At 37.8% G+C, this 12,777-nt stretch overlaps 1 protein-coding gene and 1 pseudogene across 1 annotated transcript in view; one reads left to right on the plus strand and one right to left on the minus strand.

The window, feature by feature from the left end:
- LOC112615155 (interleukin-1 receptor accessory protein-like 1) overlaps nucleotides 1-12,777 on the plus strand; it is a 743,111-nt gene that overhangs the window by 75,866 nt on the left and 654,468 nt on the right. The window lies entirely within an intron of this gene.
- On the minus strand, nucleotides 3,781-11,096 carry LOC112615154 (annotated as a pseudogene).

A 12,777-nucleotide genomic window follows, 5' to 3' on the forward strand; every position in this document is an offset into this window, starting at 1 on the left:
AGAATAAAGCACTCTATCTCCTGTGACCTCGGAAAGGGGTGCCATTGGGGGTGGGAGGAGTCGAGATGGAAAATCAGGTCTGTTTGGGACCAAATTTAGTTCCCATTTAAAACATTGAACTGCTTCCAAAGAAATTAAACTCATGACCTTGGTCTACATGAAATGAAGCCAGATAAATTAACCTGACATACACACTTATATAAGAAATCATTGAAAAGGAAGAGCTGATGAAACCAGGGAATCATATTTCCTGTAAGAAAAGTTGGTGAAAATACCAGTGAGGTACTTTGGTGTATCATTTTATAACACTATCAATAGTATACTTGAAAAGAACAAAAATGGTTAAAAAAATTGATCTAGAATAATGTTATCAACAAAGTATGCAACCATTCCTTTTTACTTCTTTCCAACTTTTATTTTAGGTTCAAGGTATACATGTGCAGGTTGTTATATGGGTAAATTGCATGTTTCAGGGGTTTGGTGTACAAATACTACATATCCTATTCTAAGTGCTGAAAAACTAAAGCTTTTAATGCTCCTATCAGCAAAAAGAGCACCAAGCAAATAAACACATCCTAATCATTTGCCATGGTAATAGGTCATTTAAAAAATACATTTATCTTAATTATAGAATACATGCTAAGCAGAGGTTCAAAAATAAAATTTCTAATGGGAACTGACAGATCAACAAAAGGCTAACATAATATTTGCTTCATTTGTAACAAGTACTGGTTGAAGGGTCCAGGTAACTCAACTAGCCTCAGAATAAAGGAGGTAAAACTAAAAAGGAGACCTTAAAAACATTCTTTTTCAGTGGCAAAATTACACACATGTTTTATATTAGAAAGGTAATGAAAGAAAAGGTGGAATTTTAAAATTAAGTTAATTTAATTGGGATGAATGCTTCTGGAGGCCTAGTGACTGTTGAATATTTCTAGAAAAGAAGACAGGTGACCAAAAAGCAAATTGGAAACAAAAGACAGAATGTTTGAAGATGAAGGCTAGAGGTAATCGATTTCATTATTGTATTACATCATGTAAAAAATTTCTTAGTTCATTTTAAACAGATACACGGCCATGATGTAGAATTAGATTTTCTTAAAACTCCAAAGAAAAAGAAATAGCAATTTAGAAAAGCAAATTGTAGGATAAGATATCAAGCTAGTTAGTCATCCAGTTGCTTCTAATGTCAAGTGTTTTCTACTTTCTGGCACACACCCTTGCTACTGCTTTTCCATTTCTCCCTGGTCATTCTCCTCCTTTAGTGTCCAACTCAGACTTCACCCACCCAGACAGTCTTTTCTTCTCCTACTGTTCTGAGTGTGCTGCACCACTTTGCTGCCTCTAGCCCTGCCACAGCACCTGTAGAATTTGCCTTTCAGGTGGACGTTGAAATTGCATTTCAGTTCTGAGCTCTGGTGGACAGGAACCAGGTGCCATTGATGTTTTTCACTTTTTCATATATTCTCAGTGCCTCCCCAGTTGTTTAGCCTTCACCTGTCTTTCCCTTCTCTGAATTCCAGTCCCATCAACTTTCTTTCTGTCCCCATCCTTGTTATAAAGCCTCATCAGAGAGCATTTGCCCTATGCCTGGGCTGCTCTTACTTCTCTTTGCCTAATTATTTCCTGCATGTCCTTCATATCCCATCTCAGAGAGACCTTAGGTGACCTCTTTATTTAGATCAAATTGTCTTGTATTGATAGTGTTGTATACCTAGCATTGGGCACATTTGCAATTATAAATTTGTTTATTAAGATTTTACACCCCTACCAGACTATAAATGTAATGGGGGCATATACTATGTCCATATTTCACATATGGTTATATCCTTAGCTCATTTCATAGGGCTGTACGTATAGTAGATGGTCAATAAACATTTGTGAAATATATTGACAATATGGGGTGTGTAATATTTGTACTTTTGAATCTAATAAGTACTCATGGTTTAAATCAATTATCAGTGGTTTATGGTTCAAGATGTTTGCTCTTAATTTTTCTTCACTGTATCAAACGTAGATATTGAAATTTCACTTTTACCATTGTCCACATTTTTTTTTTCCGGTTCCAGTAAAATTCAGATTTAGTAACCCTTTCCTACATTATTTCTTTCCCCAATTCTTTTAAGAGCATTTCAGTAGATAAGCTGATAACAGGGGAGAAGGAAAAGAAACTAAGGGGAAGGAAAAGATACTCCTGATAAAAAGGATTTAACTATCTTGCCAAAATGAGGTTCTAAGGGAATTTGATTAAAGAAGTATTAAATATATGGACATTTGTATATTTGATACTTAATTTTGAAAGACCTTTTCCCTTTAATCAAGTAGTCAAGTGCTTTTACATGTGGGCTGTCTGACCCGGGTAGGGGCATAAAAAGGCTAAGAATTCTGGCTTGTTGGATCATGGCAGTTGGACATTTGAAACCTACAATTCTGATGTGCATCTAAAATGCCACTGACTAAAGAGACCCCCCTCTAACCCTGTCCTTGCTTGTGCTACAGCTACAAGCACACAGATGAGAGCAGAATAAAGCACCTAAGAAATCTAAAAAATTGGAGTTTAGGACTAGAAAATGAAGGTTGCTGTTTGAGAGGCTAACTGGAGATTTTATAATGTCTGGCACTCTGGGGAAGAGAACTCATAGTGGTAAAGTTTAAGGAAGTAAAACGTATCTACTCCTTTATATTAGGCCGTAGTATATTTTGCCTGTGTTTTTGTTATAATCAACAACATTGTGTTACGATTGATCCATTTTAGGTCTCTCTTTTGCAAGACTCTGTGTGTTTGGTGGACGATAAAAAGGTTGTTTTGTATTTTCATATGTCCAGCACTGAGCAGTGTGCTTGACACTTAATAGATGCTCCAGAAATATTTGCTGAATGAATTCCCATGTCCTTTAAATTTGTCCTATCCTCCCCGATTAGTTTAATTCATTAATTAATTTATTTTTGAGACAGAGTCTCACTCTGTTGCCCAGGCTGGATTGCAGAGGTTCGATCTCAGCTCACTGCAACCTCTGCCTGCCGGGTTTAAGCGACTCTTGTGCCTCAGCCTCCCGAGTAGCTGGGACTATAGGTGTCTGCCACCACACCTAGATAATTTTTGTATTTTAGTAGAGACGGGATTTCACCATGGTGATCAGGCTGGTCTTGAACTCCTGACCTCAAATGATCCACCTGCCTTGGCCTCCCAAAGTGCTGGGATTACAGGCATGAACCACCATGCCTGGCCCTCCTGAATTAGTTTTTTGTTTGTTTGTTTGTTTAGTTTAATGTATTTTAATAGCAAACTTACAGGAACAGCACAGAAGACAGACAACATTCAAAACATGTACTTGCATGTAGGACAACTCAGAAAAATATAGTGAATGGATGGAATCTACTATATGATAAAAATGCTACAAACACCATTTAGTTACCATCAATAAGAAATGTACTTGTTTTGAAAAAATCCAAATGCTGGCATTGTCCAGGACAATTTAACAGGTTTATTAATAATTATTGTAAAGTTGAACTGCTGAAACTTGTTCACTGAAACATTTTAACTTGCATTAATGCTTTATGTCTCCACATTTGTATTAACAATTCACACACAAATGAAAATGGAAAAACTGCCAATACCTGATTTCTGTCCCCTATTTTTCCAATTGCAATCATATACTTAGGTACCTTTTGACCCCATGGAAAAAAATTATCTAACGTTCAGAACTACCACCAACAGGGAGAAGAGACTTATTATTATTATTTTTTTGAGAATGAAATGTTTTCCCTCATAGTGGATTCTTAAGCACGTTCTCCGCGTATGCAGCGTGCTAGCTGGATGTCTTTTGGCATAATTGTTACATGTTTGGCGTGGATAGCACACAGGTTAGTGTCTTCAAAAAGACCAACCAGCTAGGCCTCACTTGCCTCCTGCAGAGTACCGATAGCTGCACTCTGGTACCGCAGATCTGTTTTAAAGTCCTGAGCAATTTCTCGCACCAGATGCTGGAAGTGAAGTTTGTGAATCAGAAGTTCAGTGGACTTCTGATAAGGTCTGATTTCACCAAGCGACACAGTACCAGGCCTGTAACGATGAGGTTTCTCCACCCCTCCAGTAGCGGGCGCACTCTTGCAAGCGGCTTTTGTAGCCAGTTGCTTCCTGGGTGTTTTACGACCAGTCGATTTGCAGGAAGTCGGCTTTGTAGGAGCCACGGTATAGAGACCGCCTTACTTAACCACCCTTCTCCTTCCGCTGGAGCTCGGCGAGCTAGAGGCGGCGCTAGCGTTGGAGAGCGACGGTGGCACGGCGGAGGCTGCGAACACAATTGCCCCAATTAGTTGTAAGCATATTTTTTAAACTGTGCTTACCTATGTTATACTATAGTTGTGTAAAGATATTTTAAAGCATTAGCAAAGGATTTAACCATTTAGTAATCAGAGAAGGAAAAATGTGTTAGAAAAAAACGAAGAGATTAATCTTTGTACTTTAGCTCAAGAAAACCTGAGATTCTTGGTGAAAAAAAAAAATGTAGATTCTTAGGTTCTTGGGTCTAATCCTGGATGTAATGAACAATAGTTTTTTGGATGATGCCCAGGAATCTGCCTTTAAAAAGACAGTTACTTTTGGGGACCGGTGTTTTGAGATTTAGATGTTAAGAAGATGGGCAGGAAAACAAATATTCTTACTAGCATTGTTTTATCTTGGCTTTTTCAGGTCTGAGTGAGGGAAAATTACTCTATAACACCTCACTTGTGATAAACCGCTCCAGATTCCAAAGCAGAAGCAGAGTGAGGATGGTGTGTGCGTGTGCGTGTGTGTGTGCGCGCGTGTGTGTATGTGTGTTGGAGGTTACTGGGTTGCCATTAAACTTAATTGACTCTAGTTATTTTTATTTTCTCATGTCATGCCCAGGATAAATAATGAATCTCAAAAGCAATGAAATACTTTTGACCCCTTAAAAAACAATCTATTAGTGTTTTGATTTTATAATACATGTAAGAGTTATTTGTTTTTTTTTTTTTTTTTTTTTTTTTTTTGAGACGGAGTCTCGCTCTGTCTCCCAGGCTGGAGTGCAGTGGCCGGATCTCAGCTCACTGCAAGCTCCGCCTCCCGGGTCCACGCCATTCTCCTGCCTCAGCCTCCCGAGTAGCTGGGACTACAGGCGCCCGCCACCTCACCCGGCTAGGTTTTTTTGTATTTTTTAGTAGAGACGGGGTTTCACCGTGTTAGCCAGGATGGTCTCGATCTCCTGACCTCATGATCCACCCGTCTCGGCCTCCCAAAGTGCTGGGATTACAGGCTTGAGCCACCGCGCCCGGCCTGAGTTATTTGTTACATCTGTTTCTTCTCTTTTTTATCCCTCACTCTTGTCAAAATGTTAGTCATTAAATAATAGATATTTTAGATAAGAATTAAATATGTAGATATTTATTCACTAAGACCCTGCAGTTTTCCCCAAAATAGAAAAAGTCAAGTTTTGTCTTCAGTGAAAGACAGAAAGGGTAACATATGATATGAATTACTAGATATAGGATACTCAAATTCAAATTTATTTATTATATATTTGTTATTTTAGAAATGACAGCTAGGACATGGAATGACTAAAAATATGTACATCTATCTAATAACACATTTAGAAATATAGGAAATTTTAGAACTAGGTACTCTTGAGAATTAAGAGATTAAGAAGGGATTATTTTCTATCTGCACAGTTCTCAGGGAATAGATATGACAAGTGATCCTAACTATTTGAGTAAATGTCAACTGCCAGCAGACAACACCAGCTTATATCGAAGAAAAGTCACAAAAAATATGAAGAGATTCATCACACTGGGAATGGGAAACATGGAATAAGTCAGCAAGTCCAGCAGCAGAAGAAAGTATTACAAGTATAATTTAAAAATAGTTTTGGCAAGAGGAGGTTGGGGAGAAAGCAGAGTAGGCTATAATAATAATTATAACTCAAAGATGGGCCAGACCTAAATGTACACCTTGGCCTCTTTCCACCCTAAAATGTTCTATATTAGCAAAAGAGGTGTTATGATTTATACTCAGCTCCAAGTCTAGACTGGTTTAGGTTTCCTGTGTTTAAGTCTGCTTCTTTCTTACAAAAAATCTAGTCATCTAGATCTCAAGTGAAATGTGCAACTGAAGTATAAAAATAAAATTCAATTGAGGAAGGCAAGTTTGTTCTTAAAATAAAATTTAAAATACCAGCATTTATTTTAGAAAAACTACCTAATTACATCTAGTCCCATACATGTGTTCAAGATTAATATGCAACTGATGCATGAAAATAAAATTCAGTTGAGGGTATCTACTGTATCATTAAAAAGAAAATAGAAAACTAGCATTTCTATGAAAATGTTTAGCTAATCATATAAAAACTCATACATTGACAAGTAAATGCTGATGATATATTATTTGATTGGGGTCAATTTTTATTCTAAATATTTTTGCATAGTGGGAATTTGTTACGTTAAATAATTTTGAGATTGAATGGATCTCTGAGAAGGCTTAGTAATATATTTTATATTAAATTAATCACAGTGAACAAATCTTTGAAATAGGCTTGATGTTTATAATTGTAGTATTCTGTGTTTAAACGTGAAAACATTGTCTCCTTTTAAAAATGGTGCTAACTGTAGAAGACAGGATATATAATGATCAATTCTTTCTACCATGAAACTCTATTAATTGCTAACAGTGTTAGTATGCAAAATACAATATAAGTTGATAAGAAAAACCAATTCACATTTGATACCGAGTGGACAAATTAGAATAAAATATTCTGATGTTCAAAGAACACTCTATATTCTATAATGTTCTCTGTTAAGCCTGCGTCCTTCTGAGTATGGTGAGTGGCAATCCTGGCCTTATCTTCAAACATCTGCTTCATGTTTGCATCAAATTATGCTACATGCTTGTCTCTGCATAAGAGTAGCATATACTCAAAGCACAGTGAAGGAGATAGTAAAAGACTTGTAAGCAGGAGACTTATTAAAAATATTCTCCAGCTGATAAGGCTGGGACACTAATGATCAAAACAGTTCTGTTGAAAGGTGGGAGGCTCCCGCTTCTTTGCTCCTTCAGGTGTTAACCTTTGTTTTGAGATGGTGGTTGATTGCAGGGCCTGGAGGAGGGGGCTTGAGTGTGGCCTGTGTGGCCTTGGTCTAGAGAAGCTGTTATTTACCAACCAATTTGGAAAGAGTTTACGGTATTTAAAACTGTGGCAGCTGTTTCTGACCAAAAGTTAAGCTTCTGACCTTTTCCCCATAGATCACAGAGGGTGAGCCTCCAGGGAAGGTTTCAAGCCGGAGGCTGACTTGAGGAGGTTTTTGTTTTAGAAAGAGCCTTCAGGTAGCAATGTTGAAGATGGTCGATTGCCTGAGTTTGAGAAAACATTCAGGAGGATTGTATTTAAAACCTAAGAAAATAATTGAGGTAGTGGCTAGGGAGCAGAAATGAAGAAATGGATGTGAGAACTACTTTGGAGGTGTAATTTTACAGAGGCAGTGACAGTTTTAGAATTGGACAGGGTGTGAGTTTGACTCCCAGGATTCTGGCTTGGACCACTGTGGAAAATAGTACCATTAGCTGGGAGAGGATAAAGATGTAGTGGTGTCTGTTGTTTGTTTGTCTGGTTTGCTGGCTGATTGGTTGGCTTTATTTAATTAATTTTCTGAGAAGAACCATGTTTATAAGCTGCAGGCACAACTGCTAATACATTAATTTAAACATAATAGTGCAGCTTTCTCTGTCGGACACCAAAAGAGAACCAGAAAAGGAAGAGGGTGAGGGGCTGAATAACATTCCATGATCACCTAATATACCCTTTTCACTAATTTTAGAATCACATTCATGCCGTACAGAGGATAATACTGTTGCCATTTCACAGATGAAAATTCTGACTTACCAGGTTTGAATGACTGGCCTATTTTCTCATAGTCAGAATGTGGCAGCGTCACAATTTAAACCCATTTCTGTCCAGCTTCAGGGTCTCAGTGTTTAACTGTGTGAAAATACCTCCAAAGTGGAAAAGAGGGGAAAAGAATGAAAGGGAAGAAAAGGGAAAGAACGAAGAAGAAAGTATTTAGAGTGACCAAAGAAGAAAAAAGCAAATTCCAGTTGAAGGGAGCAAGCAGAGATGTTCATCCATGAGCAGTTCTTAGCCCTGCCAAGACAAGTCCATAGTCCTCCCTAAAGGTGGCAGGAGGTTTACACAGAATATTAGTTCCTCATAGGTGTCTGTAGCCTTCCGGTGACCTGAATATGCAGCCAGTAAGTGAACTGGTGTCAGTTTATGGCCAAACCACTGCTCTCCAGACTTCTGCTTTTAGAGTGGTGCTTTTCAACCCGGGCTACTGCAGGTCCTCACATTATTTCCGGTCTATGGAGTAATTGAGAGTAGGTTATTAGAAACTTTTATAGGAATCTGACTGAGTACTGTTGTATCTGTTGGATCCAGTAATTTTAAAGGGATTGTATTTTGTATGTCTCTCTTTCATTTTTCAAGTCATTGTCATTGCATGTTATGAAGTAATATATCTGTGATGAATTGGAAACAAAGGAACAGAAACTGGCCCTTCGCCACAGATAATTTGAGAAGTAAGCTTTAGAGCATCAAAAGAAAAAAAGATGAGAACCTGATAGGTGTTTTTGTGCTCTTGGTAACAGAGACTTTCTCTTATAAATGTGACGGTTTAGTGAACTGCCTTTACATAGCAATCTATTGGCCCCATATACAAATATAATCAAATGATTTGTGTCGTTCGAAGCTACACAATAGATGAACCCGGTTTTTGTAATTTAACAAAAAATCCAATTTATGTAACATATTAAAAGAAGCATTATCAACTTGTTTTCTTCTCAAAAGACTGTAGCTATTAAACTCCTTAATTACTTCATTTTCACTCTCAGTGTAACATTAGCAGTTTAGCACTTCAAGTACAAAAATGATTAATGAGCCTGAGAATTCATTCGCATACATATCACTTTGTAGCTTGACATAACCCTGGAGCCTGTTCTCTGTTCTAGCCATAGACATACTTCCCTAGCAAATATCTTATTGCATATTAAATGCCTAATCATTGCAAAGTATGCATAATTATAGTCATCTTTCCTGTTTTTTTTCTACGCAAACAGAAAAGACAACAGATCAAATGCATTCAAATGTAACAAACATTTTTAAACCAAAGTATAAATCCAAAGGGAGCATCATGATTTTTGAATTGTAACTGTCCCCGAAAATTCAATTGTGATTTGAGCTGAAATGTCATTCATCTAAAAATGTATCTTTAAAAATTTTTTGAACATGAAGAGACTTTCAATTTCTATATTTATATGTATGTGAGTACTGTGACTTGGGAAAATATGACGAGAGTAAAGACTGCATTGTGAATTCAGAGAATACAATTTTATTTGGAGTTACTGTAAGAAATATCTGCAGGGGGCTATTTCTGTCTAACCATCCTTGGCTTGCATTGGTGACATGTGTCTACATGTTTCTTTTAGCTTTACTGAATTTCTTTTTTGATCTCCTCCAAGGTGATCCCACAGTGCTGGCTTTGTCCAATCATTCCTGAGGCTTAATCTTTTAAGTATGATCAATGGTTCTTTGTGTCTTTGCCTTCCCTTGGTTTTTCTACTGTATTCTGTGGAGTTTAGCCACAACTCTGGGCTGTCCCTGCCTAATAATCCTCTTCTCCCCACATGCTGATCACCTCTAAGCTACGCTCGACCACATTCAGTATGGAATTAGGAAGACTGAATGAACTTTTTCTCAGAACTCAGAGAGCTGTGCTTGTCAGGCTTGTTGCCATTACACAACGTTGTAGTTACTGGAAGGTGAACCAAACAATTTCCAGGGAACTTCCATGTACAAGGGAAGAGCAGAACTGCAGACTACTTGCTAGTCTCTAAGTCTGGTCTCCAAGTGGTTTTGTTCACGTAGGTAAAGCTATATGATGTAAATTTGTACCTGTTTCCATTTGCTTTTAGAGGGAGACATTTAGTTTGGGGACAAAATAAATAATGTCCATTGAACTGGACATGGTCAAATATTTCCAATAAATTTTTAAAACCATGCGTGTACTCTGCTAAAGCACAGGTATCATTACCTCACTGCGCAAATGTGTACTACAAATGCAGTCTTGCGGCTGGACATCTCTGACCAACAACTAGACCACTGAAATTGCAAGGCAGTACAGTCAACTAAGGCACTGAGGCACTGTTCCCAAGAAGATCGTTTGATTATCATACAATCAGGACTCCTTATCTAGACCCATACTTGATAAATAGGGTTGGCAGATAAGTTACAGGATGCCCAGATATAAAAACAAGGAATTAAAAAAAGTGGAAGTATGTCCCAAATATTACATGAAATATATTTATATTAAAATAAAATTACTACTTATCCGAGGTACAAATTACACTGGGTGTCCTGTATTTTTATTTACTAAATATGGCAGTTCTATTTATAAGTGGCACTTTTTTTTTTTTCTTTTTTTTGAGATGGAGTCTCGCCCTGTCGCCCACACTGGAGTGCAGTGGCGTGATCTCGGCTCACTTGCAACCTTCACCTTCCAGGTTCAAACAATTCTCCTGCCTTAGCCTCCCAAGTAGCTGGGATTACAGGCGTGTACCACCAGGCCTGGCTAATTTTTGTATTTTCAGTAGAGATGGGGTTTCACCGTGTTGGCCAGGCTGGTCTCGAACTCCTGACCTCAGGTGATCCACCTGCCTAAGCCTCCCAAAGTGCTGGGATTACAGGTATGAGCCACCATGTCTGGCTATAAGTGGTACTTTATAAGCAGCAAAGATCATTTGAAACAGTACACTTCCTGAGGTTAGTGACTAATGAGATTATTCCTATATCCCTAAATGTCATAGAAGTGGGAGGAAATGTGAAAAAACAGAGACTCAAGAGTGGGTGTCAGCTATGGAGCATGCACGCACACTCTGGTGCTTGCCCACGCTGTACTGGCCTGCACGGGCCTACACTGGCCCACGCAGGCCCACGAAGACCCATGCTCTGCAGGTTAGAGCACTTAGCCAGTGGGTGGTTCAGCTTTCTGGAGGATGGGTGGAGCGTTCTTAACGCCAGCCCATTTTTCATCCCCACTAGGCTGTTGTACCCTGAGAAGTCGGAAGGTGATGTTACCTACTAAGAAATGCTTCCTTTATGCTGCTGCAGGATGCCCAGTGAAAAAAATCTGTAAAATGACATCCAAATAACCCAACCCTTACCTGTGTGGATTTTGAACTTGCTAAAAGGCACAGTGGACCCCACCTATTTGTGGATTGAGCTAATAAAAATAATTTAACAATCTGATAAATATGATGGGTATGGGAAAGCTCATAGTGAAGATCTTTGGGTCTTATAAGACTGTCAAAGAGGAAATCCAAGAAGAAACGGGACAAAGAAGAAGGATGAATTGCATTTCTAAGAAGGTATTTAAATCCAGTACCTCCAAAGTGTTAATACAAAGATAAATACATTACTAGGCGGTTTTTGAATAATTTTTTTGTTTATAAACTAAATCTATTGTTCTGTAAGTAGGACTAAATTAAAGTGAAAAAGAGTAGCGAAGTATGAATGAATACACAAACACACATAAAACTTTTCTAATTGGAACAAAAAAAACCTTATTTCTTTTGGTCCTTTTGCTTTGATTGTTTTTTAAAGGTACATAATTGAAAAATCAGCTATTCTGAATGAAAGCTTTCTATCAAGTAGGTGATACTTGGATTTATTTTTGCTGTCACCTGGCTTAGTTGGCTATATAAACATAACAAATTGCTAATTGATATTAGTAAATATACAGTATTTGTGACTTCCTTCAGTCATTATACCTTTCCTCGAGAAAGTAGACTTAATTGCGCCATGTACTGGGGGCTAAATTTTACTAGTACTAATTTATCCAGCAGTGACTTTCTGTTTGCTATATATTAACAATTTGCATCTTGAATTAGACAGTTTTCTTGTAGTGTGGAGATATTTATTACTTCTAATGACATGTCAATTCTACTTTACTTTTAGGCCTAATTTTAAATTCACGTAAGAAAACCATTTTTTATTGAAGAGATGTGTACATATTTTCAAGATGGTCATTAAAAAAATTCCAGGCAAGTGAATGAAATCATTCTTGGGCTGTGAATTACCTTAAAAAATACATTTGGGAAATATACAGTGCTTCCTACCCAAGATAGTTATGGTGACTAATTAGCTTCTTACCTAGATTTACAGCACTGTTACCCTGTAAAATAATCTTTGTAAAATAGGTCACAAACTGGGTCTGCCTGAATCTTACGTATAAGTTTCATGTTTCATGGTTTTGTACCGCAGCTCTAAAGTAAAACAAAACTTATTGTCAATCGAATCACTTTGGAGGCCCATGTTGCCTCGCATGTCTTTTGCTTAAATTCTTGCCTACAGTTGCCTGCCTGATTTGGATCTTGTGCCCTGATCCTAGTAACTGGACTCCTGTTTTACTACTGTGAACACATTTTTGTCTCTTTGCCTCATGCTAGTAACTCCTTTCTCATTCTTCCACATACCTGGTTCTGAACACCCTTCTGGTGACTACAGCTCTGATCCTTCCTCTCCTGATTGATGTTCTGAACCTGTCTTAGGCTGTTGTATAACAAAGTACCATAGACTGGGTGGTTTGTAAACAACAGAAACTTATTTCTCCCAGTTATGTAGGCTTGAAGTTAGAGAACAGGATGCTAGGTTCTGGTGAGAACCCTCTTCTTGTTTGCAGAATGCCATCTTCTTGTATCCTCACATGGTGGAG

The sequence above is a fragment of the Theropithecus gelada genome, chromosome X (genome assembly GCF_003255815.1).
Source record: "Theropithecus gelada isolate Dixy chromosome X, Tgel_1.0, whole genome shotgun sequence".
Taxonomy (NCBI): Eukaryota; Metazoa; Chordata; class Mammalia; order Primates; family Cercopithecidae; genus Theropithecus; species Theropithecus gelada.